Here is a 27,683-nt window from a genome sequence, read left to right as displayed (position 1 = left end):
GGTTAATGGAGATCGTCTCTAGCGGGCGCACTAGTAGCACACAGACGTGTGGGGATTAGTTTTGCACAATGATAGATGTCTCCTTTATATAGCCTTCAAATCAGGGTTTTGCCTTAGTTACAAAGCAATCCTTATTCGTCGTTAGATAAAAACCTGATTTAGATTCAAGCTAATATTTCTCAACCGTTAGATCGAAAACTTAGCTTGTCACACACACTTGGGTAGACGTTTACTGGGTTCGTGAAAAACATGCCCAAACGTGTACGTATATGTTGGTTCAACATAGTAACCCAAAAGGTTAACCATATGAGCATTTCATATTAATCTTGTTCTTCTTCACCATAACTAGTTCAATTGACTCAAATGAACTAGTTACATAGTTGTTCAATTGCTATGAGATCTTACGTAAATACACATGACACAATTGAAACAAAAATGATTCGATTCGATTGAATCGGCTCATGAAAATTATATCCACTGTTTGCATAAAGCATTTCTTAGTAATTTAATATTTCATGTTCAGAGCACATATTTATATCATAACCTCTTAAGTTCACAAACAAGTTCGCGGATTTAAATTAGTCGGTAGAGTTTTCCAAACTCAGCAGAAATTCTCGAAAAGAAAACTTCCTCCAGTTCGCGGACTGGGTTTGAGGACTGAGTTCGCGGAATTAGCACACAAACGAGTTTTGGAAAATCCCAGTTGAAATTATCGGTCTAGAACTTCCGACAGTTCGCGGACTTGGCAAGCCAATTCCACAATCCTCCCGATTTCTCATGATCAACAAAGTTTGTAAACTTCAGTTCAAGGATTACATGGTTATGTAATGTAAACTCTCATTTCAATCATTGAGACATTCTCATAGGACGCTATGTAGCCGTTATTCACAGACCGACTCACGTCAGAGCAATTCTCAAAGTGACTGAAACTTTTCATGACTTTCATCACTAGGTGAAGATAAACTTGATCAAAGCGAAACGCTTTACCAATACACGATTTCGAGATAAAAGATAAGCAATGAATGCTCAGCTCGAAATGTCAAGTGTGTATGATCTAGTCTATATAGCATATGACTTTTGTCTCATAAGAAGTAGGAGATAGAAGAGATAGACTTTTGAGTAATAGATAGGTTCAAGTCTCCACATACCTTTTTGTTGATGAAGTTCCACGGTTCCTTGTATAGATCTTCGTTGTTGTATGATGAATCGCCATGAAGTCCTTGAGCTCAACTACACTTTTTTATCCTAGTCCGAGACTTAGCTATGTAGGCTAGAAATCAAGACTTATAGTTTTGATCACTAACATTGACAAACATGCTTGAGATAGAAACGCATGCGAGGTTGACCGAGCTATGTTCTAACAGGATACACTCCTTCATTTATACTTTTATGCACATCTGTGTGTGTAATTGTCACCTAAATTATGTAGGTGTGTAATTGTCACCAACATTACGTGTGTGTATAGTCACCACAGACTATCTAGGTGTGTAATTGTCATCAATATTACGGTGTGTAAATATCACTACAGAAATAATTAATCGAAGAAGGAGTTAGTTCTATATACATGTTTTTTATTTCAGTGTGTTGGTTGTCATTTAGTGTTTGGGAAAACATGTATTGTTTTCCAAATCATGCCGATGTTTACTTAAAAGTTAAATGTTATTCCTACTGGGCACCCCTTTTAGGGATGATGTGCTCACCCATTCCCACTTTCAGTTTCAGAGACAGATCAGAGTTGCGCAGCGGAAGCTTCGAGGAGTTGAGTCCGTTAGTTTTTTAAGAGGGTGTTAGTATGAAGAATAACATTGTTGCTTTTATTGTTTCATTTTAAGAAGGAAAAACCAATAAGAGGGTGTTAGTACTGTTAACAGGGAAGAGAGAACCTGAATTCTAGTGCCCAATTTCTAGTTTATCTGATTTTAAAGGGGGTATTTAATAATTTTATATTTAAGAAATCCAAACCAAGCAAATAACCAGAGAAACAAAAGCCAATAAACAAGGGAGGAATGTGCACCCTTAACCAAGGGTGGTGCACAAAGTCACACTCATTTCAGAGCGGAGCCAGTTTTTGGGTTAAGTTTTGTAGCAGATTTCTTAATTGAATGCTTAAGTATATGATTTAGATTCCTTAGTGTCTCTTTATTTAGTTAATCTCTTGGATTAGTCAGCTGCTAGCTTTGGGCGCGCTATAGAATCCTTGCGCCTAGATGCAATTCTGTCCATATACGTGAACCCCAAGATATAGGCCATTATCTTGAGTTGCTTCACCGCTCAACAAATTACTAAATATGCTTTATTAACCACCTCACTTATCTTTCCCATATCAATCCTTAGATTAAAGATAAAGTAGAGTGAAGGATCTTTCGTTTATTCATTATAAACTCCTTTGGTCAAAAAGCAACACAATGATTATTAAGATAATCAATCTCCATGAACAAGCTCTATCTAAGAAATTTAACAAGAATAAGTAACTAGACAGTTTGTTGGATCTTTCCACAAGTCTTATCTATAAAAATAAAATGTTTGTTAAATCCCAGAGAATCGAGTGTGCAAGAAGTAACACAAATATCAGAAACCAAAATGAAAAAGAATCTTCTAGCTAGTCTTGAATCTATAATAAAAGAGTTTACACAGTCATGTTGAATCCAAGGATATGTTCACCCATTTTTATGACTGATAAATCAAGCTTAATGAGAAAGAAGAAGAAGAAAATAATTGTTAATGTTTGAACGCTTATATTTTTTTTATTGCCTACATTATGCAGATAAGGAAACTGTTGTAGTCTTCACATATTTTTTTTTTAATTTTTATTACAGTTTGAGAAACTGTTCACCCACCAGCAACACATTGATGAAGGTCGGAGAGTCGAGACCTGGATGAGCCAATCAATTAATTAGCATTTTGTTCTTTTTATAGTTTGCAATCCATCACTAACTATTTTCTTTCTAAGTTTTCAATAACCAAGAAAAATTATATTGATAAAGAAAAGGGATACGATAGATCTAAACCACCAAAATGCCAGAGAATTCTGGGACGCAAAGTTGTACCACACCATTCATTAGTTGTTATATTTTGAGAACTTACTCACCCCCATTTATGAATCAAAGTGGCCCATTAGCTCAGTTGGTTAGAGCGTCGTGCTAATAACGCGAAGGTCGCAGGTTCGAGACCTGCATGGGCCAATAATTAACATTTTTGTTCCCTTTTTTTAATCATTAATTATTATTTATAAATACAACAAAAAAATATGCCTAACTATTTAATTTATTTTATATTTTGACTGACAAAAGAATTATATGGATCAACATCTTTCTTATACAAGATATATAATTCATACATTGGCGATTATGATGGAGTACATTTATTCATTCTTAGTGTGATGCATCAAGGTGTAAGGTTCAAGACCCACATGAGCCGATCAATTAGTTATTAACATTTTTCCTTTTTATTCGTTTTTAAAATTAGCAATAATTATTTTTAATTTGTGATCGATAAAAAAAATCATGTCAATCAAAAGAAGGGATACATATGATCTAAACCAAAAAGAAAGGAAAAGAAGAAGCGCAACCCAGTGATGTTTTAGGAATAAATATCTTGAGATCATATGTACCGAATAAGAATAATATGCCTGGACAGTCTATTTATCTCGTTTTTAGATTGATAAAGAAAAACTACATGGATCAAAAGCTTACTTACACAAGGTGGATATATCTTACATTATCGGTTATGACGGAGTATGTTTTTTCATTTTTATTGTGATACAACAAAGTGGCCCATTAGCTCAGTTGGTTAGAGCGTCGTGCTAATAACGCGAAGGTCGTAGGTTCGAGACCTGCATGGGCCAATAATTAACATTTTTGTTCCCTTTTTTTAATCATTAATTATTATTTATAAGTACAACAAAAAAATATGCCTAACAATTTAATTTATTTTATATTTCTACATATATTTTTATGTAAAATTTACTGATTGTGTATTTTTTTTTTAAAAAAAAAAGAAATAAAATATAAATCTAATAATAATAATAATGAAAGTTAAACTCAAATAACATAACCTTTAGTTGGTAGCCGAGCAACAAGCTGAGCACCAACCCCTTTCTGAATAACAACACCCAGCCTATGGAAGATAAAACTGCATAAAACACTACCAGCGTCATTATTAACTAAACAATTCTTCAGACGCTTGAAAAAACAAATAAAATCCTCACTTAGATCCCCTAATATAGTAAAAGCTAAGACACCTAAACCATAACCATGAGAACCACATTCAGACAAATATTTAATACGTTTGCACGAAATTTCTCTCGAGATAGCCTGGCCTGGAATGAAGGTACGAACTCCATCACCAGTAAAGGGTGAGACACCTGTGACATCCATACACACATCTTGTCCGTTCTCCCAATTGAGCACAAGGATATCTGCAGGACGTAAATCCTTGTTATCGTCTGATAAAATACCCAAGGCCGCTTCTTTGCGCGCAGGTACATTCGCTTTGTAACATATGTCAGTAACTACATCACGAACTATGTCATGGCGAAACTTGATTCCAACATCCTTAGCACATTGAAGCGCATGATCCCCATAAATGTCCATTGGTTTATTGAAACAAGAGTATAACCCGGCTTCGACGAACAAAGGAATACCAAGACGATAGCATACTACATCTCTGAATTGACGGGGGCCAAGACATTGGTCTAGACCACTGATAGGAACAACCAAAGGTAATCTTGAGCATGTTTGATCTGGTTACACTGCCACAACATTGAATCTCTTGCATATAATGTAAACTGGATAGGGATTTGCTTCTTGACTGCATCAAAATAAGTGACTGCCTTGGAATGCATAGGGGGGGAGTATCATCGACGCAATAAGCAGAAGGTAAACCACATAACTGAATAAAATTCTGAAGAGCCAACTGATATGCAACACCATTATCTGTTGGGAACAAACTACCAAGTATCACCTTTTGTGTCGAGGCAGTCTGACTCTGGGAGGCGAGATAACAGTAGGTGTGAGTGTCTGTCATAGTGTATACACCAAGGCCACCATCTTTGATAGGTAATGTATCCAGTCTCTGTTGCAAAGGGCCGAAACCAGCTCCATCTCCTGTGATCAGAAGTCTCAAATACCTGAGTAAGTGATCGTCAAAGAGGTCAGTGGCTTGTTGTATAGCAGCAGGGTTGGTGGTGCATATCAAAATACAATCTGGAAACACCAACACAGTTACGAAGCAGTAACATCTCACTCTGAGGGTCCCTGAGTTTCTTGATAGCCGACATTAACTGAATAGTCTTGTTCACCCTGCCCAAAACCATATCACTCATGAAATCCATATCCAAACTCACAGGTCCCCCCCCCAAAAGCTTGACACCTTTGTCAGGCCTCCCAATGTCTTTGGGGAAAACACCCTCCTCAAGGCTGCGTGGATCAAGTGTAGGCCAAAAGACCTCAGTTTTCTTGATGTTAAGATGCAAGACCCTACTCGGTCCTTCAGATTCTATAATACTCAAGGCCTTGGAAACCTCCATCGTGTCACCGACTATAGTTCCATCATCAAGATACCATGCATGTAAATCGATCTTACAACGAGACGCAATGGACTTCACAAGAGGGTGAAGTGTCAGAGCAAACAGAAGGGGACCTAGAGGATCACCTTGCTGAACACCAAGCGCAGAAGACAAGATGTACTGATCATAGAAAAGTTTAGCTTGACTGGCATAACATAATTCAACCCAACGAGAAATACCTGGACAATGAAGACGAACCTCTCTAATGAGATGAGACCTGCACACCATATTGAAAGCATTCGAAAAGTCAATAAGCAACATTGACATCTTATCCGAGTGCTCTCTCAACTCCAGCAAACCATTTACCGCGTGAAGTATACTTTCTCCCCTACTGGCACACCAACCCCGAACTGATGATCCCCTAAATAGGATGACACATCCTTACCGACAGAGAATGCAGCAACCTTAGAGACCAATCGACGCCAGACAATGCCTACCACAATGGGCCTCAGTACACCTCCAGGTTTGAGCAAAGGCGTAAGAGGTGCACTAGCGATGAGCTCTCCCAAAACCTTAGGGCACCTGCCCGCCAACCAAAGGTTGACCACTCCCGTAATCGAAGCCAACAAATCCTCTGCACTGCTGCTGCTGCACCACTCAAAGCGTCGAGCAGATGTTGTGCGCGCAACCCATCACGACCACAAGAAGTTCCTCTAGGGAAACTCTTGATAGCACCACGGACATCTCTTGAATCAACCGTGACTGGAACACAACTAAAGTCTTCATCTAGAATGGAAGGAGGTGGAGCTGCAGGATGCTTGGATTGTAATTCAGTTAACATGTTCTCACAGCGGGGAGCAACACCGTTCGAAGACAATACACGAATCGCCGCAACGTAATGCCCATATTTAATCTTCTTCCGGCAAGCACTTAAGTTGGCCACTTCCGGTTTATTCTCCCTGTCCTGTTTGGTATTGTGTTGTTGGCTCGGCAGGTGAAGCAATTTAGTAATCAACTTATAAAAGCCATGTAGATGGTGTATTTTCGACAAAGGCTAAATTCCTAAACTCATAATTATACGAAGCTCTGATTCAGCAATCAGACACGAGTATCGAGACACGGGTCTCTCATCGAATTCTCAACAGAGAGTACCTTCTCTCAGAGTACACGTGGATATGTAGTCTCACGACTGGACAACGGCATATCTCATGAATACTGAAAACTTTCAGTGATTATTTCTATATAGCATCACGTGATGGACGGCTCCAAGACAGCTTGCCCTGCTAGTATAGAGTGATAACGTCTTCAGGAACAAACAGCGAGTTTACCCTGACTATATAAAGAATATGACTTACCGACAAGCTCATATCGGGATAATTAATGCTCCTAGACAGCTTGCTCTGCTAGTATAGAGACACAAAGTTAATTATTCCTAATTACAATTGCTCTTATTCCATGGTCGAATCCACGACTGGTCCCATGGAATAGCAATAACAATTGTTATGATTATATGATCGAATCCACGGCTTGATCTCATAGAATAGCAATAACTATATTATCTCATTACTCCGATTTCATGATCGAATCCACAACTGGTCTCATAAATGGTAATAGATAAATCTTAATTACTCTGATTCTATGGTCGAATCTACGATCCCATGGAATGGTAATGCTCACTTTATTATTCTGAATTCGTAGTCGAATCCTCAGTTGATCCTATGAATTAATAATAAACATCTTATTACTCAGTTTTGTGAATTATTCTCCACTGGATTCCACAATTAGTAATAAATAATCAACACCCGGGCGTCTGAGCTACCTCTAAGTAAGCCCCGATTCAAATGGTGAAGGTGTATTCAACGACGATACACTAACAGTCACCGCACGAACGAGTATTTCAAAAAATACAACGAAACGATGAACCTATGCAAAATAGGGAAGAAAATAATAAATAATTAAAAATATTGACCAGGTGCTGGGAGCACGGACACACGACCGACCGACCGTGTCTTGGTCAATCCCACGCCAGTTCTATATTTTTAATGCATTTTTATTATTTTCCATGATTTGATGAAAATTCTCTCATTTTATCAAATCTCCTTCGTCTCGAGGAAACTCATCGGTTTCATGGTACTTCCATAAATCCATAAAAAATAATATAAAATTAAGGAAAGGAGTGTGGGGTATGACCATTGGCTAACCAGCCATGCCTTGGTCCCAACCGGCCCCACACCCCACGGTTTCTTAATATTTTATTATTTTTATTATTATTTCTCTAATTTCATGAAAAACTCCTTGATTTCATGGTATTTTGCACAAATCATCAAATAATAATAATAAAATAAAATATATTATGAAAACTTGTGGGACCGGGCCTTGGCCGGCCGACCATGCCCTAGGCGGTCCCACACGCCCCTTTGTTTTATTATTTTATTATTAGTTTTCCTTGAATTCATCAAATTCCTTGATTTCATGGTATTTCTCTAAAATTAGGAAAAATTCTCTCAAATCATCAAAATACCTAAAAATATTAAAAAAATTAGGGGAACTCGTGGGACCGGGCCCAAGCCGGCCGGCCATGCCTCCATGGTCCCACACGCCCTTGTTTTATTATTTAAATTTTTTTTTTTGCTTCCCTGAACTCATGAAAACTCCTTCAATTCATGGAAACTCCCTAAATTCATCAAATTTCTCAAAATTCATGAATTTTTCGTAAAATCATCAAAATATTATAAAATTAAGAAAAAGGCACCACGAGACCGTGGTCACGACCGGCAGACTATGCCTTGACCACGGCGGTCCCACGCCTCCTCATTCCTTATTTTATAATTATTTTTCATCATCTCATGGTGTTTTCCTCAGTTTTGTCGAAACCCTAATTTTGGCATATTTTCTCGAATGGATGCTCAATTGCACGCCAGAAAATATCAAAATTCTCAGGACTGAGACGCGGACGCCTTGGGGACACGAGCACGCTATCTTGACCGACCAAGGTTGGCTCTTTGGCTCACGGAAGCCGGTCCCATCAATTTTCACAGTTTTGACCTAATTTGCACAATTGCTCGTATTAGGTCCAAAACTCTTCCAAACACTTTGGATTTTCATGAAGTGATCGTCAGGAGATCACGTAAAAACCTAGGGATGGTTTCATGACTCCATGGTCGGTCCCTCGCCTCGTCATAATTAATTAGGTTTTCTCACCTAAGGCTCAGACAAGCATTTTTGAATAAATGATTAAGCCAGCATTTAATCATTCTTCCACCAACAAATCGTCAACTCTTCAGGAGTTCTTCGTATTTGCTCACGTGAGCATATGGACACTACATGGTTGATCCACGGTCCCATGTAGTCTCTCCCTCCTTCGTCCCATGGTTGAAATTCTGACGAACCATGAATTTGTCATCAATTGATCAAATTAGGGTTTCTGAATCCAAGGATCATCATTCCAGATTCTAACCTTAATAATTTTACGACGACCTAATGGTCATTAAGTTTTATTAATTATGCTCGGTTCAACGGCCAATATTCTAATTAATATTTTTGGTACGCTACCAATAATCCATCAGACGAGCAACACATGCTCAGACGATCAAATATTCAACAATTCATCACATGAGCAACACTTGCTCCGATGATAAATATTTGTTCAAACCAACGAATATTGGTTCAATAATCAATATCCAACGATCCACCGAATGAGCAATGCTTGCTCACTTCATCGTAAGAACTATACCTCTGTCTCATGACATGTTCAATTCATGAGTTTCAGAACATCATATTCGACAGTCAGCAACTACATGGACTCATTTTCCCATCAAACCATGAAGTCATCAATTGACAAACAAAACACGAGACGTCAATCATGTCACTTGGGGGGATATCACTTAGGGTTTTGGTCTGGCGGTCTACGGCACGTGTGTTAAAACACACGATGGAATGTGAGAAAGTCGTGCAATCAGTTGAAGGAATTCACGAGGTAGTGGGTGGAAAATCGACCAAGTCTCCACACGTTGAGCAACTGTTTTCAAACACGATCTCCACTTCCCCACTCCTTGATTCCATCAACTGTCACACTTCATGGAATCATGGTGTCTACAATTCCAGCAATATAAATAAGTCTCTGAATCATGATTGAAGGATCAACATCATCAGTATCATCAATCTCACGTCAAACTGACAACACAAGATCATCAACTCATCAGTTGAGCAACTGCTCTCAATTGAGAAATTTCAATCACTCAGAGCTTATCGTATTCATAATTCACACACCCACAATCTTTGATTACCATTGATTCCACATATTTCTCAGCTTCCCTCCTACAGATCAACCCATCCTCTCTTGTGACCGAATTTACTCTGGAACGGTCATTTTCTTGATTTAGGCCGGAGTATACAGATGGATCTCTCGAATCTAAAGCACCCCCTTTGCATCGGTGCATCTGTGTGAGGTTTACCATTTCGCTCGGTTCGAGGAGTCTCCTCCGTACATTCGTCTCCTCAATTCCTTAAAAACCAGCAAATCTTTTTTCCCCATCTACAAGCCCCCTGTCTCTTTCCAAGCCAACAAGGCCTGCTGAATAGTAGAAACTTGGAGTCTCTTTCGGTTACACGACTTCTCGTCGGCTTTGGTCCTGTAGTGTGCCAAAGTGCGGATGGGGAGGAGAAGTAAACGAATCCAGGCAGTCTCATGAAGAGGTTTACTCAGTACACTATCTAAACAAACCTTCAAAGTACGTGAAAAGTTAAGCCCGCACTTGTGTGGAATACTAGAAACCGTGGAAAATGATCGCTGGAAAAAAGCGCAAAGCAAACCAGGGGTGAGAGAAAAAACCTCATCAACCAACGCCATATCGTCGCAATTATCAGGGACCATGACTTTTGAAGCAACCATACGTTCGATCACCACAGGAGAGGTTGTAGGTCTGTCTATTCCATGAAGAAGAAAATCTGCAGAAGTGTCGTTAAGAGGACCTGCAACAGTGTCGCAATGAATACCCAATCCTTTGCAGGGAGACTTCCAGGCATGAAGAGTCATACAGCGGATGTAAAGCCACATTTGCAGTTGCTGCAACATAGTCTCCCAAGCACTGAAAACTTCAGCGTCGTTGGTGATGATATCTCTGCACCGTGCTCCATTGTATTTTGTGAACGAATGTGTATCCCGCAGATGACACAAGATAGAACCCCGAACATAACCTCTTCCATTTATACCATTCTGGCAGCCGTCGAATTTTCTGAAAGGGCAGTTTACATGGCCGTTCTGTGAAGTCGACTCAGCTGAGGGAGAAAGTGTTGTCTGAGGTGATGGAGGGGGTTTAAGGGCAGAGCGATGGGAAGAACATTTTGATGCAGACATAGCCGAAGATTAAACGAATAAAACCTAGCAAGAAAATAAACCCTAGGACGAAAATACAAAAACGAAAGAAGGGGAAAACCGCGAAAACAAAAACGATGAAGAAACGAAAAGGAAGAGGAAGAATCGATTAAAACCAACAAGAAAAATGGATGAGACCAATCCGTAGAAGATCCCTGGCTTTCAGTCACCATGGTTCATCGCCGGAGCTCATCGCCGGAGGAGAGAGATATTTTTAAGGGATCAACATCTTTCTTATACAAGATATATAACCCATACATTGGCGATTATGATGGAGTACATTTCTTCATTCTTAGTGTGATGCATCAAGGTGGCAGGTTCAAGACCCACATCAGCCGATCAATTAGTTATTAACATTTTTCCTTTTTATTCGTTTTTAAAATTAGCAATAATTATTTTTAATTTGTGATCGATAAAAAAAAATCATGTCAATCAAAAGAATGGATACATATGATTTAAACCAAAAAGAAAGGAACAGAAGAAGCGCAATCCAGTGATGTTTTAGGAATAAATATATTGAGATCATATGTACCGAATAAGAATGGTATGCCTGAACAATTTATTTATCTCGTTTTAAGATCGATAAAGAAAAACTATATGGATCAAAATCTTACTTACACAGAGTGGATAACTCTTACATCATCGGTTATGACGGAGTATATATGTTTCTTCATTTTTATTGTGATGCATCAAAGTGGCCCATTAGCTCAGTTGGTTAGAGCGTCGTGCTAATAACGCGAAGACCGCAGGTTTGAGACCTGCATGGGCCAATAATTAACATTTTTGTTCCGTTTTTGTTTTAATCATTAATTATTATTTTTTAGTTTGTAATTAATACTATAAAAATAGGGTTTACATCATGACTCGTACCTAGCTTTGGTTGGTAGCCTAGCAACAAGCTGATCTCCAACACCTTTTTGAATAGCAATACCTAATCTACAAAAAATAAAACTTCCCAAACAACTACTAGCGTCATTAGTAACAAGACAGTTTTTCAGACGTTATTATTAGGGTTTACATCATAACTAGCATTATTATTTGTTTTCAGACAGTTTTTAATCGATAAATAAAAATTGTACTGATAAAAAAAAAGAATACACATGATTAAACCACCAAAAAGGGTAATAAGAATTGCACATATCACTTAAAAAGTCATTGATGTTTTAGGAGCAAATGACTTAAAATTATAAGTGCAACAAAAAAATATGCCTAAGCAATTTATTTTATTTTATTTTTTGATCGACAAAAGAATTATATGGATTAAAATCTTACTTATACAAGATATACATTGGCGATTATGATGGAATACATTTCTTCATTCTTAGTGTGATGCATCAAGGTAGCAGGTTCAAGACCTGCATGAGCCGATCAATTACTTATTAGCAATTTCCTTTTTATTCGTTTTTAAAATTCACAATAATTATTTTTAATTTGTGATCGATAAAAAAAATCATGTCAATCAAAAGAATGGATACACATGATTTAAACCAAAAAGAAAGTTTATATTGTTTTTAGAATTATTAATATCAGATTACTAGTTTCCTTCCTCATTTTGTTGTTTTTGTTTTATAGCAGTACATGCCAAATTGGCTTTGTCATGTATTTTAGATTCATTTTTAGTAATAAAATTTCATGATTTAGCAAAAAAAAAAAAAAAAACCAAAAAGAAAGGAACAAAAACAACGCAATCCAGTGATGTTTTAGGAATAAATATCTTGAGATCATACGTACCGCATAAGAATAGTATGCCTGGACAGTCTATTTATCTCGTTCTTAGATCGATAAAGAAAAACTACATGGATCAAAAGCTTACTTACACAAGGTGGATATCTCTTACATTGTCGGTTATGACGGAGTATGTTTTTTCATTTTTATTGCGATACATCAAAGTGGCCCATTAGCTCAGTTGGTTAGAGCGTCGTGCTAATAACGCGAAGGTCGCAGGTTTGAGACCTGCATGGGCCAATAATTAACATTTTTGTTCCCTTTGTTTTTTTAATCATTAATTATTATTTATAAGTACAACAAAAAAAATATGCCTAGCAATTTAATTTATTTTATATTTTGATCGACAAAAGAATTATATGGATCAACATCTTTCTTATACAAGATATATAACTCATACATTGGCGATTATGATGGAGTACATTTCTTCATTCTTAATGTGATGCATCAAGGTGGCAGGTTCAAGACCCACATGAGCCGATCAATTAGTTATTAACATTTTTCCTTTTTATTCATTTTTAAAATTAGCAATAATTATTTTTAATTTGTGATCGATAAAAAAAATCATGTCAATCAAAAGAAGGGATACATATGATTTAAACCAAAAAGAAAGGAACAGAAGAAGCGTAATCCAGTGATGTTTTAGGAATAAGTATCTTGAGATCTTATGTACCGAATAAGAATAGTATGCCTGAACAATTTATTTATCTCGTTTTTAGATCGAAAAAGGAAAACTATATGGATCAAAATCTTACTTACAAAGGGTGGATAGTTCTTACATTGTCGGTAATGACGGAGTATATATGTTTCTTCATTTTTATTGTGATGCATCAAAGTGGCCCATTAGCTCAGTTGGTTAGAGCGTCGTGCTAATAACGCGAAGGTCCCAGGTTTGAGACCTGCATGGGCCAATAATTAACATTTTTGTTCCGTTTTTGTTTTTGTTTTAATCATTAATTATTATTTTTTAGTTATTAATTAATACTATAAAAATAGGGTTTACATCATGACTCGTACCTAGCTTTGGTTGGTAGCCTAGCAACAAGCTGAGCTCCAACATCTTTTTGAATAGCAATACCTAATCTACAAAAAATAAAAATGCCCAAACAACTACTAGCGTCATTAGTAACAAGACAGTTTTTCAGACGTTATTATTAGGGTTTACATCATAACTAGCATTATTATTTGTTTTTCAGACAGTTTTTAATCGATAAATAAAAATTGTACTGATAAAAAAAAAGAATACACATGATTTAAACCACCAAAAAGGGAAATAAGAATTGCACATATCACTTAAAAATTCATTGATGTTTTAGGAGCAAATGGCTTAAAATTATAAGTGCAACAAAAAAATATGCCTAAACAATTTATTTTATTTTATTTTTCGATCGACAAAAAAATTATATGGATCAAAATCTTACTTATACAAGATATACATTGGCGATTATGATGGAATACATTTCTTTATTCTTAGTGTGATGCATCAAGGTGGCAGTTTCAAGACCTGCATGAGCCGATCAATTACTTATTAGCATTTTCCTTTTTATTCTTTTTTAAAATTCACAATAATTATTTTTAATTTGTGATCGATAAAAAAAATCATGTCAATCAAAAGAATGGATACACATGATTTAAATCAAAAAGAAAGTTTATATTGTTTTTAGAATTATTAATTTTAGATTAGTAGTTTCCTTCCTCATTTTGTTGTTTTTGTTTTATAGCAGTACATGCCAAATTGGCTTTGTCATGTATTTTGGATTCATTTTTAGTAATAAAATTTCATGATTTAGCAAAAAAAAAAACCAAAAAGAAAAGAACAAAAACAGGGCAATCCAGTGATGTTTTAGGAATAAATATCTTGAGATCATACGTACCGCATAAGAATAGTATGCCTGGACAGTCTATTTATCTGGTTTTTAGATCGATAAAGAAAAACTACATGGAACAAAAGCTTACTTACACGAGGTGGATATCTCTTACATTGTCGGTTATGACGGAGTATGTTTTTTCATTTTTATTGTGATACATCAATGTGGCCCATTAGCTCAGTTGGTTAAAATGTTGTGCTAATAACGCGAAGGTCCCAGGTTCGAGGTCTGCATGGGCCAATAATTAACATTTTTATTCCTTTTTTTTAATCATTAATTATTATTCATAAGTACAACAAAAAAATATGTCTAACAATTTAATTTAATTTATTTTATATTTTGATCGATAAAAGAATTATATGGATCAACATCTTTCTTATACAAGATTTATAACTCATACATTGGTGATTATGATGGAGTACATTTCTTCATTCTTAGTTTGATGCCTCAAGGTGGCAGGTTCAAGACCCACATTCAGAGTTTGCCTCGATTTGGTACCGCTCTCGCGGCCTGCACCGAAACAGTGCTTTACCCCTAGATGTCTAGTCAACTGCTGCGCCTCAACGCATTTCGGGGAGAACCAGCTAGCTCTGGGTTCGAGTGGCATTTCACCCCTAACCACAACTCATCCGCTGATTCTTCAACATCAGTCGGTTCGGACCTCCACTTAATTTCACCCAAGCTTCATCCTGGTCATGGATAGATCACCCAGGTTCGGGTCCATAAGCAGTGACAATTGCCCTATGAAGACTCGCTTTCGCTACGGCTCCGGTGGGTTCCCTTAACCAAGCCACTGCCTATGAGTCGCCATTTTATTAACATTTTTCCATTTTATTCGTTTTTAAAATTAGCAATAATTATTTTTAATTTGTGATCGATAAAAAAAATCATGTCAATCAAAAGAAGGGATACATATGATTTAAACCAAAAAGAAAGGAACAGAAGAAGCGTAATCCAGTGATGTTTTAGGAATAAATATCGTGATATCATATGTACCGAATAAGAATAGTATGCCTGAACAATTTATTTATCTCGGTTTTAGATCGATAAAGAAAAACTATATGGATCAAAATCTTACTTACACAATGTGGATAGTTCTTACATTGTCGGTTATGACAGAGTATATATGTTTCTTCATTTTTATTGTGATACACCAAAGTGGACCATACTCAGTTGGTTAGAGCGTCGTGTTAATAACGCGAAGGTCGCAGGTTTGAGACCTGCATGGGCCAATAATTAACATTTTTGTTCCGTTTCTGGTTTAATCATTAATTATTAGTTTTTAATTAATACTATAAAAATAGGGTTTACATCATGACTCGTACCTAGCTTTGGTTGGTAGCCTAGCAACAAGCTGAGCTCCAACATCTTTTTGAATAGCAATACCTAATCTACAAAAAATAAAACTACACAAACAACTACTAGCATCATTAGTAACAAGACAGTTTTTCAGACGCTATTATTAGGGTTTACATCATAACTATCATTATTATTTGTTTTTCAAACAGTTTTTAATCGATAAATAAAAATTGTACTGCTACAAAAAAAAAGAATACACATGATTTAAACCACCAAAAAGGGAAATAAGAATTGCACATATCACTTAAAAAGTCATTGATGTTTTAGGAGCAAATGGCTTAAAATTATAAGTGCAACAAAAAAATATGCCTAAACAATTTATTTTATTTTATTTTTTGATCGACAAAAGAATTATATGGATCAAAATCTTACTTATACAAGATATACATTGGCGATTAAGATGGAATACATTTCTTTATTCTCAGTGTGATGCATCAAGGTGGCAGGTTCAAGACCTGCATGAGCCGATCAATTACTTATTAGCATTTTCCTTTTTATTCGTTTTTGAAATTCACAATAATTATTTTTAATTTGTGATCGATAAAAAAAATCATGTCAATCAAAAGAAGGGATACACATGATTTAAACCAAAAAGAAAGTTTATATTGTTTTTCGAATTATTAATTTTAAATTAGTAGTTTCCTTCCTCTTTTTGTTGTTTTTGTTTTATAGCAGTACATGCCAAATTGGCTTTGTCATGTATTTTGGATTCATTTTTAGTAATAAAATTTCATGATTTAGCAAAAAAAAAAAAAAAGGAACAAAAACAGTGCAATCCAGTGATGTTTTATGAATAAATATCTTGAGATCATACGGACAACATAAGAATAGTATGCCTGGACAGTTTATTTATCTCGTTTTTAGATCGATAAAGAAAAACTACATGGGTCAAAATCTTACTTACACAAGGTGGATATCTCTTACATTGTCGGTTATGACGGAGTATGTTTTTTCATTTTTATTGTGATACATCAAGGTGGCCTATTAGCTCAGTTGGTTAGAGTGTCATGCTAATAACGCGAAGGTCGCAGGTTCGAGACCTGCATGGGTCAATAATTAACATTTTTGTTCCGTTTTTAATTTATTTTATTTTTTAATCGACAAAAGAATTATATGGATCAACATCTTTCTTATACAAGATATATAACTCATACATTTGGCGATTGTGATGGAGTACTTTTCTTCATTCTTAGTGTGATGCATCAAGGTGGCAGGTTCAAGACTTACATGAGCCGGTCAATTAGCTATTAGCATTTTTTCTTTTTATTCGTTTTTAAAATTAGCAATAGTTATTTTTAATTTGTGATCGATAAAAAAAAATCATGTCAATCAAAAGAAGGGATACACATGATTTAAACCTAAAAGAAAGGAACGGAAGAAGCGCAATCCTGTGAGTTTTAGGAATAAATATCTTGAGATCATAGGTAACGTATAAGAATAGTATGCTTGAACAATTTATTTATCTCATTTTTAGATGGATAAAGAAAAACTATATGGATCAAAATCTTACTTACACAAGGTGGATAGTTCTTACCTTGTCGGTTATGATGAAATATGTTTTTTCATTTTTATTGTGATGCACCAAAGTGGCCCATTAACTCAGTTGGTTAGAGCGTCGTGTTAATAACGCGAAGGTCGCAGGTTCGACACCTGCATGGGCCAACCAGTTAGAGCATCGTGCTAATAATGCGAAGGTTGCAGTTTCGAGACCTGCATGGACCAATAAATTACTATTCTAGTTTTTTAGTTTTCGATTTATGGAGTTTTAATGGTGCATCTCCGGTCAATGCACCTTCAAACAACTACCCCTTCCTATATACGTGTTATCGATATTTTTAAATTTAGAATGGGGGAGCACTTTGCCTGTTTGCCATGCCAAGTTTAGCTGCTTTTGCGACAACGACTTTTAAGTATTGCGCCACGATTTTCGAGTAATGCACTATTGTAGGTTTAATGGTGATCTTTGAATCTTTAATGATACATCTCCGCTCAATACAACTTCAACCAACCACTCCTTTCAATACATGTCTTATTGACATTTTTGAATTCGAAATGGGGGAGCGCTTTTCCTGTTTACCATAAGCTAAGTTCGGCTGTTTTTGCGACAACGACTTTCAAGTAATCCAGTATGTTGGTGTGCTATACAGTACTGGCCCGATGGCCAACTTGTGTATTGGCACCATAATGGTGCCATCTCTCTCGACCAGACTCATACTAGCGTGATGCACCACAATGGTGTAATTTCAGTCTTGGACCAATTTACCCTAAACACGCAACAAAAATTTGAGATGAAGCTTCAACTCATCCAAGTGAGGCATTTTTAAACATGCAAAAAATACAGGTGTTACGGATATATTATCTACATAGGTATCTAAAGGCCCAAGAACATATAAAATCAGCGCCAAGCCCTAATTATCTTTTGGAATAGTCTAAAATGCATGTAAGTTTGCTTTTTATACCCACGAGTAGCACTTTGTTCCCCTAATCTCAATAAATATAGATCCTTAACCTCCCGGTTAATGGTCGAACACATATGAATGTAGCTATTTCTCTCTTTCTCTTTATCTCTTGTGTTTAGTATATTTTGGGTGTGCTTTTTAGATTATATCAACTAAAATTAGTTTCTGGCACATCTAGCTCTTGGTCCAGTACAAAGAAGGAATGAGCTCTTTCATTCCGTTCTTCCCGTAACTGTCATATAACACCAATTTCCCCTTCATCCCAGCTAAGAATATTCATTCCCTCTAATCTCTGTCAACCATTCTCCCTTTGTGCGTTAATTATAGCTCCATGGTAAAAAAAAATTGTATTAAGAAAGATCATTTAGCTTCCAGAACAGGAATTCAAAGAAGAATTTTGTCCAACTTATAAGGCAGAAGTTGGACTACTTGTTCTCGATTGGACTACTTATGGAGACGTATATTTTCTAAATAAAGCAAAAGAACAATTCTCTGTTGAAAAGAACCTTAGGAAATCTTACTGATTATTAATTGTTTTTTACAATTAATAATTTTTTTCTCTCTACATTTATTTTGTTGGACTTTAACAGTATTTGATTTGATAACAATAGTCGAAGACTACTTAGAAAGGCTATGAAAAACTTAGTAGAATCTTTGATTAAATGAAGGCGAATCTTATAAGACGTTCTTTGGTTGTTTTTTCTATGATTCAACTGTGAGCAGTTAGTGTCTTTACGACTGAAGAAGCCGTATATGGAGCCAACCATTTTCGCACGTCTAGATATTATTATCATTTGTTTATTCTACTTCAGTCGTTACGCACACTTTATTAAGAGAACGTTCGTTAGGTTTAGTTTAGTTTCAGGCGACCAGTTTGTTCAATTTAGTTTGGATCTTTTGACGATTCTTCATTAATTACTTGTTTTACTTTTGAAGTCTGCCTAAGCGCGTAATTAAAAAATTACCACGAAACAGTCAATTGCAACGGGAAATGAAAGCTTCCAGAGATAAAAGACTTACAACCGCATACTTTCAACCCTCTGTTAACCAACCATAATGAAGCTTGACCCATTCCGTTGAGTCATCATGCATTAGCACTGACATAGTAAAAATAAGAGTTATGTTAGTGAAGTCCAGTATATTGTTTCGATACATTTTTAAAAATTATTTTCCCGTACATTTAATTTACCCACAAAATTTTAAAGTGACTATTAAAAATTAAAAAAAGTAAACTCTTAACGAACAAAAACCTATTTGCTTTATTCGAACGTGTATTCAGATAAGGAAATTTTACATATCATATAAGAATTAAGATATAATTTTTCGATTAAATTTAGTTAGAATACCAAAAGTTACTTTAAGAATTCATTAAATTTCGAAATAATTTTTAGAAATAAAAAATTGATTTCTAGAAATTAAAAAATTTATGAAAATGATTTCGACTTTTGATCGCCAGACATGTCGCTAGGAACAATGGCAGATTAGAAGACCATCTATTAGCGGCTCTCATAAGTGATAGGATGTGGATTGCTGTTTTCAAACAAACGAGTTGAAAATGCTATAGTTTTGTTTTGGCAACATGGCGACTGGTGAGATTGAAGGGACATATCCTGACACAATTTTTGAAATGAAGCTGATTTAAGTTGAAAAATACAATGTCCTACGTACATACGTCAGCTTGTTGTCTTACTCTTGTTTGCATGACGGAAGCACATAGAACCCTCCAAAACAAGGTCTCGTCTTACGGCGTGGGTCCGGTATTGACTACGGAGTCAACCTTTCGCCACAACTTTCATCGGTTTGCACTTCAACGTGTATCAAGATCAGGACATTCAGTGTTGAGAAAACATGGAAATGAAACCAAATGCGAAGGCCATGCGAGCCATGCTTTCTCGAATGTATTTTAGGCTTTTGGTTAACACTCAAAACATTCGGCATCCTCGGGTCACATTACCACGTATTTTGGAATTTGTTTATTATTTATTTTATTTATAAGAGGGTCGAAATCAAGTTCTTCCCATTAGAATTTTATTATTGGGGTTGCATTAGTATCGGGTTTTTGAACAAAATGTGATTATGGTGGGCCTAATCTATAAAAAAGTTCAAAAATACCCTCAATACATTTAATTTGTTATCCTTTTACCCTTTCATTAACTATTTAATATAATCAAAAGAAGAAAAAAAAACTGAAAAATCATTAAAAAAAAAGTCGATTTCTTTTCTTTTTCTTCTTATCTTTTTCTCTTCTATTTCTTTTCTTCGTTTTCCCCTCTTCTTCGTTTGAGACAATTAATCATCGATTCAAAAAAATTCATCGTCGATTAAATTCATTGTATAAAACCATTATGAAGACAAAGGAAAAAGCAGGATCGTCGAAACAACCTCCTCCTGAACCAGATAAATCAAGTTCTGAAAATGAAGATGAAACTTAAAATCAAGAAGAAGTAAATGAAGGAGAGGAACTAGCCGCCGAAACTCATATGACTGCAATAAGGCATGAATTGAAAAACCCACTCTTTATTTAAGAGTTTGAATGATTATTCAATTGGTTTCGAAAAAATTAGCCGCAGAAACTTCTGAAACTGTTTACCGCTGGGAGTTCTTGTTTTCCCAACCGTAAGTACTGGTAACGGTTGGGAATACTAAAAACTCCCCGCCGTAATTTTGGTGATACACAAGGGAAATGAAAAATCTTAACCGTAACAAATTGTTTACGACTAGGAATATATGTATTCGAAATTTAATTCAACGGTAATGTTTACGTCTAGGTTGTTCCTATCCGGAATTTGATTTCCTATCCGTATATATGATTTCCTATCCGCTATAGATTTTACGGCTTGGTCGATTGCCCTGAGTCCCAACCGTAGTGCTTACGGATAGGTTATTCCTAGCCGTATCTTCTTCTATATTTAATAATTTATCCAGAGATAGTGTTTACGACTAGGTTGTTCCTATCCATAATGTGAGAAATCAAGCCGTAAATATTATTTCCTAGCCGCTTTTAGTGATGCGTCTCGGTCGATTGCTCAAGGTCCCATCCGTAAACTAGGTTGTGTCTGTGACTGTCTATTTTTCCTAGCCATTTTTTTTTTTGTCACGGCTTGGTTATGTATATATTTCCCAACCGTGGCTTTTGTTTTTTGGTCTTGCTTGTATTGATATGCAATCAAATTTGAACAGAGAAAAATGAAAAGTGGAAGAAGAAATCACAAGAAGTAACACCTTGTAATGTCCCAACTCCGCAACCTCGTCACACAAAATCATTAGGGTGCAAATGCAAGCAATGCCATTTGTGAAGGAAGTGAAAGTGGAGGAATGAAAGGTGTGGGAAATGAAGGTGGAGGAAATGAAGGTGGAGAAAATGCAAATATGGTTGTTGAACAACGAAATTTAGAGATTGAAGAAGAAAACTTGGCTGAAACAAATGTTGTTGATAAGGGTAAAGGCGCGACGGAGGAGGAGAAGATGAAGTATCAACCAAAGACTCAGTAAGACAAATCATTGATGTTATGCAGTTTTTACCTTTCAGGAAGAATGGGAGACCTTGGGGTGACTCAAAAGATCGATCCGTCTTGTTTGGTTACCCATCATCATGGGTTGCTAGGATTTGTGCCGCAAAGGTAATAAATAAATTTTAATGTATGTTATTTTAATTTTATTATGGATTGTTAATTGTAACAACCCAATTTTTTTTATTGGTTATAGTTTCCCGATAAAGTGGTCCCTAAACTAAAGCACCAGCAAGAAAAGTTTTGGCTGTTGGATAGAGAGCATCCTGTTGTAGTGTAACATCCTGTGTTTTTAGCATGACGCGTGCTCAAAGATGCGACATGGCATGAGATGAAGCTTCATCTCAAACTTCGTTGCGTGTTAAGAGGAACATTGGCTAGAGCCAATAGGGCGCCAAGTAAGACGCATTGCGAAGATATATTGGCCAAGGGCCAATATCACACCAAGAGGGTACAAGTTGTAAGTTGTATTCTCCAAGAGCAAATCTCGCACCAAAGGTGCTTCAGACCAGTTGGGTGGCTGGCCTAGGAAAAAGTAGCGCCACAATGACGCATTACGTAGGTCATTGGCATATGTCCAATATCGCAACATGCCAGAGCAGGCTGGCCTTGGCAATGTACAACCATCACGGCTGGATATTGGAGTGGCCTATGGGCCAAAGCCGGAAATACAGCCATCACGACCCATTTACTGGACCTGGCTCAGGAAATGTTAAGTCATCTTAGCTGGAAATTGGAATTGGTTAATTTGTGGGCCAAAACTGAATGTACAGCCATCTTTGACGGTTATTCAAAAATATATGGCAATGGCCATGAATAGTAAAAATGGGACTTGATGAATGATTTTTCCTCCCCCAATTTAAGTTGTAAAAATGTCTTTAAATCATATATAGGGAGGGTTAGTTGGTTAAGGGTGTATATACGGACCATGCACCAGGTAAGCTTCATAGCTTAGCCGAAAGAGTATAAATGATGCGTAAGCCTAATTTATAGTTGTATAGCCTTGTAAAAAGGAATTTTACGTTTAGGCATCACTACGCCATTTTGCGGACTCGATAATGCGTAACCTTTGTGCATTTTGACATGACGGCCTATACGGACTCAGCCATTACCATTATTGCTTGGCCATGGCCTTGCAAACGAGTTGGCTTAAGTTGCTGTCCCTTTGAGGATGAACTACGTTCAGTGCTTGATCCCTTTAGAGTAGGAAAGGGTACGTAGGCAGCCGCAATGAGTTGCAGCGCCGGTCCAACACTTTGTCACTCATATCATCTAATTTTGAGATGATTGTGGCATACTAGCCTCTCATATCATCTGGCTCGGTAGCTTGACGCAAGAGATGATTATGGCCAAACTTGATGAGGCAAGTTGCATTCCATTCCTTGGATGCTCATACTTCCTATGAAGACGTTCAACTTAGGCATGTACCTGAAAAAGCGGGGTCTAACAACCTCACCCAATATATCTATTAGTAATCTGTATGGACTAACTCCAATATACTTTTAAGAGAATAAACTAGACAGTCAGACTCAATCTTAATAAAAAGTATATCAAAGAGTTATATCTCAATTATCAATACTTACTCAAGCAAATAGAAATCTGCGAGTCTAATTGAATACAAAAGAAATTAACTTGAACGGTACCAAATACAATTGTTCAAGTATCAATCAATTTCAATCAATAACCAAAGGTTGGATTTACCAATTGATCAATTCAACACACAATCTGTGATATTTCAATCATATAACAAAATATAATGCGGGAAAGAAACCAGAAGTTTTGTTAACGAGGAAACCGCAAATGCAGAAAAACCTCGGGACCTAGTCCAGATTGAACACATTGTATTAAGCCGCTACATACACTAGCCTACTACAAACTAACTTCGGTATGTACTCTAGTTGAACCCCAATCAATCTCACACTGATCCAAGGTACAGTTGCGCTCCTTACGTCTCTGATCCCAGCAGGATACTACGCACTTGATTCCCTTAGCTGATCTCACCTACAACTAAGAGTTGCTACGACCCAAAGTCGAAGACTTTAATAAACAAATTTGTATCACACAGAAAAGTCTACATGAATAGATAAATCTGTCTCCCACAAAAATACCTAAGAGTTTTGTTCCGTCTTATGATAAATCAAGGTGAACAAGAACCAATTGATATACCGGACTTATATTCCAGAAGAACAACCTATAAATATCAATCACCTCACAATAATCTTAATCAACTAGCGAAACAAGATATTGTGGAATCACAACGATTGATGAGACGAAGATGTTTGTGACTACGTTTCTATCTTGCCTATCGGAGAAATTAATCTCGAGCCAATTTTACAATTGTACTCAATACGATATAAACAACAAGATCATATCACACAACTACAAAGAAAATAGTTGGGTCTGGATGCACAATCCCAAATGAAATCTTTAAGTCGTTAACCTACAGGGTCTCGGTAGAAACCTAAGGTTAAAGGAGAATCGACTCTATCTTATACAACTAGTATCACACAGAAGGTGTGGGGATCATCTTCCCCAGTTGCTAGAGTTCTCCTTTATATAGTCTCCAAATCAGAGTTTGCAATCTAAGTTACCTTGGTAAAAAAGCATTCAATATTCACCGTTAGATGAAAAGTTGATTAGATGCAAGTTAATATCTTTCAACCGTTAGATCGAACTAGCTTGTTATACACAAATGAAATGCACGTTCATTTAGGTTTGTGTAACCGTACCTAAACGTGTACACCTAGTTGGTTCAACAGTAGTTAACCAAATGGTTAGCCATATGAGCACTTTCATATCAAGCTTATTCATCTTTCACTATAACTAGTTCAACTGACTCAAAAGAACTTGTTAGATAGTTGTTCAATTGCTTAGATCTCGTAGAAGTATATAAGACACAATTGAAACAAAAACGATTTTGATTCACTCGAATGAATTCATGAACTTTATATCCACGGTTTGCAAATATGCATTCCTTAGTTTATATAAGTTTAAGTTCACGAATAAACCTTTTTTAGAAAATAACCCACTCAAGTATGCATACCGGTACGCATACTTAAGTACCCGGTTTAAGTTTGTTTCTAGTTCACAAACTCCAGCAGAAATTCACGGGACGTGAACTTCTGGCAGTACGCATACGGGTACACTGACTTTAGTTCCGGTTATCCTGAGTAGCAAAGTACGCATACTTTGGTTCAAGGATTTTGGACTTATATACATATGAGTTCACATACAATGTTTATATCCATTCAAGGTTATATATTCTAAATTCTCATTTCAATCATTGAAACACTCTTAGAGGATGTTAAATAGAAGTTATTCACACATTATTCTTCATCAAAGCAATTTTCAAGATATGAAAATAACCAATATGACTTTCATCACTTGTAAAGATGAACTTGGCCAAAGCGAAAGCTTACCGACACATATTTCGAGAAATAGATAAGCGAGATAAACTCGGCTTGAAATAACAAATGTGTATAATCGAAGTTTATATAGCAATATGACTTTTGTCTCAAGATAGGAGATAGAGTAGATAGAATTTTGAATGATAGATAAGTTCAAGTCTCTACATACCTTTTAGTCGATGAAGATCCACCAGTTCCTTGAGTAGTTCTTCGTCTTTGCATGATGAACATCGTGGAGTCTAGATCTCAACTACACTTTATATCCTAGTCCGAGACTTAGCTATAAGTAGACTAGAAATCAAGACTTATAGTTTTGGCAACTAAACTTGACAAACAAGTTTGAGATAGCAACGCTTGCGAGTTCGACCGAGCAATGCTCTAACAATCTCCCCCTTTGTCAATTTTAGTGACAAAACTATCAATACATTTGGAATACAAAATAAATAAACTTTGCAGCTTCTCTTCCACATGCATGATCTCCTTGGTTCTTCAACATTACTCGAAATCTTCGTCACTTCCAAGTACTCCAATGATTCCAAAGGTTGTAAGTTCAGCATCATCGTTGTTGAAGTTACTTAGCCATAACAATGAGAAAAAAAAAGCTCTCAATCATTGTTACATAGTGTCATAGTATTATTACACAACATCAAAGTTCAATTGTATCACAACTTCGACAACAATACTATGGTGATATGTATCACTCCCTCTTAGTCAATACTTCATCTCACATGAAAACCACTCCCCCTTACATAATGATCCGAAAACCATATGTATTTGTAGTGTGAACTACACATTAATTCTCCCCTTTTTTGTCAATAAAATTGGCAAAGGTACGAAAACTAGTGGGATCCTAATGAAATTTCCATAGAGACACTTCATGACCAAAACAAAGCACATATCAATTTTTTTTAGATGCAATCATATATCCAAAACTAAATGCATTCATCAAGGAGTTTATAAAGATACAAGACAACCCCTATAATATTCCACAGCTGCACCCCCCACAAAGATTTGGCAATTAAGCACAAGTTCAATTAAGAACTCTCCCCCATAAAATGACATTCCCGAAAGAACAACAAGAGCGACCTTACTTTCACAAGAAAAGAAGGATTTCTTTGGACATTATAAATCACATGAAACATGAATTTGTATCCAAAATACTCAACTAAATTAACCACAAGTGAACCCATGATTAATCAATCAGAAATGCTCAACATAAGAAAACTTACAGAGCCACACAGTATATACATAAAAATATGGACCAGGGAAGATCAATATTGCGGAATAAACAAATTTTCATTCTATCTTTCATCACTATTTTCATAATGACATATAATAGAGTTAATCTTTGTAAACAAAAGTTCATCCTTTCTTCTATCAATATTTGCATAAAGATATAAAAGGCTTAACTTTTGTTTGTCAAAAGTTTATTCATTCTTTTATCAATACTTGCATATCGACATATGAACGACTTAACTTTTGACCACGTATGGGACAATCATAGTTCACGGACGCAAACACACTTATCCCATAAAAAATTTCAATATATAAAACCATAAAGACTAATAATGGAAAAATCATCTTCCAAATAAACTTTAGAATTTAAATAAATAAATCTAAAAACATTGAAGATGAACATCGTTGTACATAGCTATGTGTGATCACAATAATGGCTATTCCAAACTCTAGTTATTCTTCTTAAAAACATAAGAATAAAATTCTCATAAGAAGCTTTCCTAGACATCAAGACAAACTCGTAATGCACATATAAGATGGTTTGTCCTTAGAGGGTAGAATCAATCTTTTTCGCACGGATTTACACCAAGAATAGCTACCAAAGGCGTATAAAAATATTTTCTTAACAAATAAGAACATAGAAAGTCCTTAATGACCATGCACCATAGTTCACATAAGATGATTGTGAACATTCAAGAATCACATAGCAACGCGTACTACTGCCCATTCTTGAACTTCCTTCTTTGTGATTCACCAACAACATTCTTTTAAAAGCTATAAATAATCTTAGAAGAGTGGTACTCCAAGAATCCAAGTTCCCAAGCCAAGAGAAGTGGAGCAAGTGCGACGAAACAGAGCAAAACACTCAAAAACAAGAGACGGGACAAAGACCAATCTTTACTCATCCAAATTCAATAATTCCCATCTCCATTTTTAAGAGAATTCAAAGAGGAAGAGAATGCAAAAAGAATGAGGTCATTTCGAGTTCGGACGAAGAAGATACGGCAAAAACAGGTTTACCGAATATCGACGTCTACAGGCAAGTATGCATACGGGTATGAAAACGAATTTTCAGTATGCAAACTGGTATGCAAACGAATTTCCCTGGATTTTATTACAAAAATTCATTTGTAAATGCAACCTGGTATGCATACTTGAAGTGTACCATGAAGGCCAAAACATCCCGAACAACTATTGTCAAACCGGAACGTTTAAGAACCTTAAACACAAATCAAGTTAG

The 27,683-nt window shown here is 36.1% G+C and overlaps 7 non-coding genes across 7 annotated transcripts; all 7 read left to right on the top strand.

Annotated features, from left to right (window-relative positions):
• The first annotated feature begins 3,108 nt into the window (after positions 1-3,108).
• On the top strand, positions 3,109-3,182 carry TRNAI-AAU. The gene has a single exon. It is a non-coding gene; the product is annotated as a tRNA-Ile (tRNA).
• A 588-nt stretch (positions 3,183-3,770) lies between these two features.
• TRNAI-AAU lies at positions 3,771-3,844 on the top strand. Its single transcript has one exon. It is a non-coding gene; the product is annotated as a tRNA-Ile (tRNA).
• A 7,732-nt stretch (positions 3,845-11,576) lies between these two features.
• Positions 11,577-11,650, top strand: TRNAI-AAU. The gene has a single exon. It is a non-coding gene; the product is annotated as a tRNA-Ile (tRNA).
• Positions 11,651-12,771: 1,121 nt separating this feature from the next.
• TRNAI-AAU lies at positions 12,772-12,845 on the top strand. Its single transcript has one exon. It is a non-coding gene; the product is annotated as a tRNA-Ile (tRNA).
• A 597-nt stretch (positions 12,846-13,442) lies between these two features.
• Positions 13,443-13,516, top strand: TRNAI-AAU. The gene has a single exon. It is a non-coding gene; the product is annotated as a tRNA-Ile (tRNA).
• A 3,294-nt stretch (positions 13,517-16,810) lies between these two features.
• Positions 16,811-16,884, top strand: TRNAI-AAU. Its single transcript has one exon. It is a non-coding gene; the product is annotated as a tRNA-Ile (tRNA).
• Positions 16,885-17,420: 536 nt separating this feature from the next.
• On the top strand, positions 17,421-17,494 carry TRNAI-AAU. The gene has a single exon. It is a non-coding gene; the product is annotated as a tRNA-Ile (tRNA).
• The last annotated feature ends 10,189 nt before the right edge of the window (positions 17,495-27,683 follow it).

Source organism: Papaver somniferum, chromosome 7 (genome assembly GCF_003573695.1).
Source record: "Papaver somniferum cultivar HN1 chromosome 7, ASM357369v1, whole genome shotgun sequence".
In the NCBI taxonomy this organism is placed as follows: Eukaryota; Viridiplantae; Streptophyta; class Magnoliopsida; order Ranunculales; family Papaveraceae; genus Papaver; species Papaver somniferum.
The sequence above is the reverse complement of the archived record's forward strand: the minus strand, read 5'-3'. Positions and strand labels throughout refer to the sequence as shown.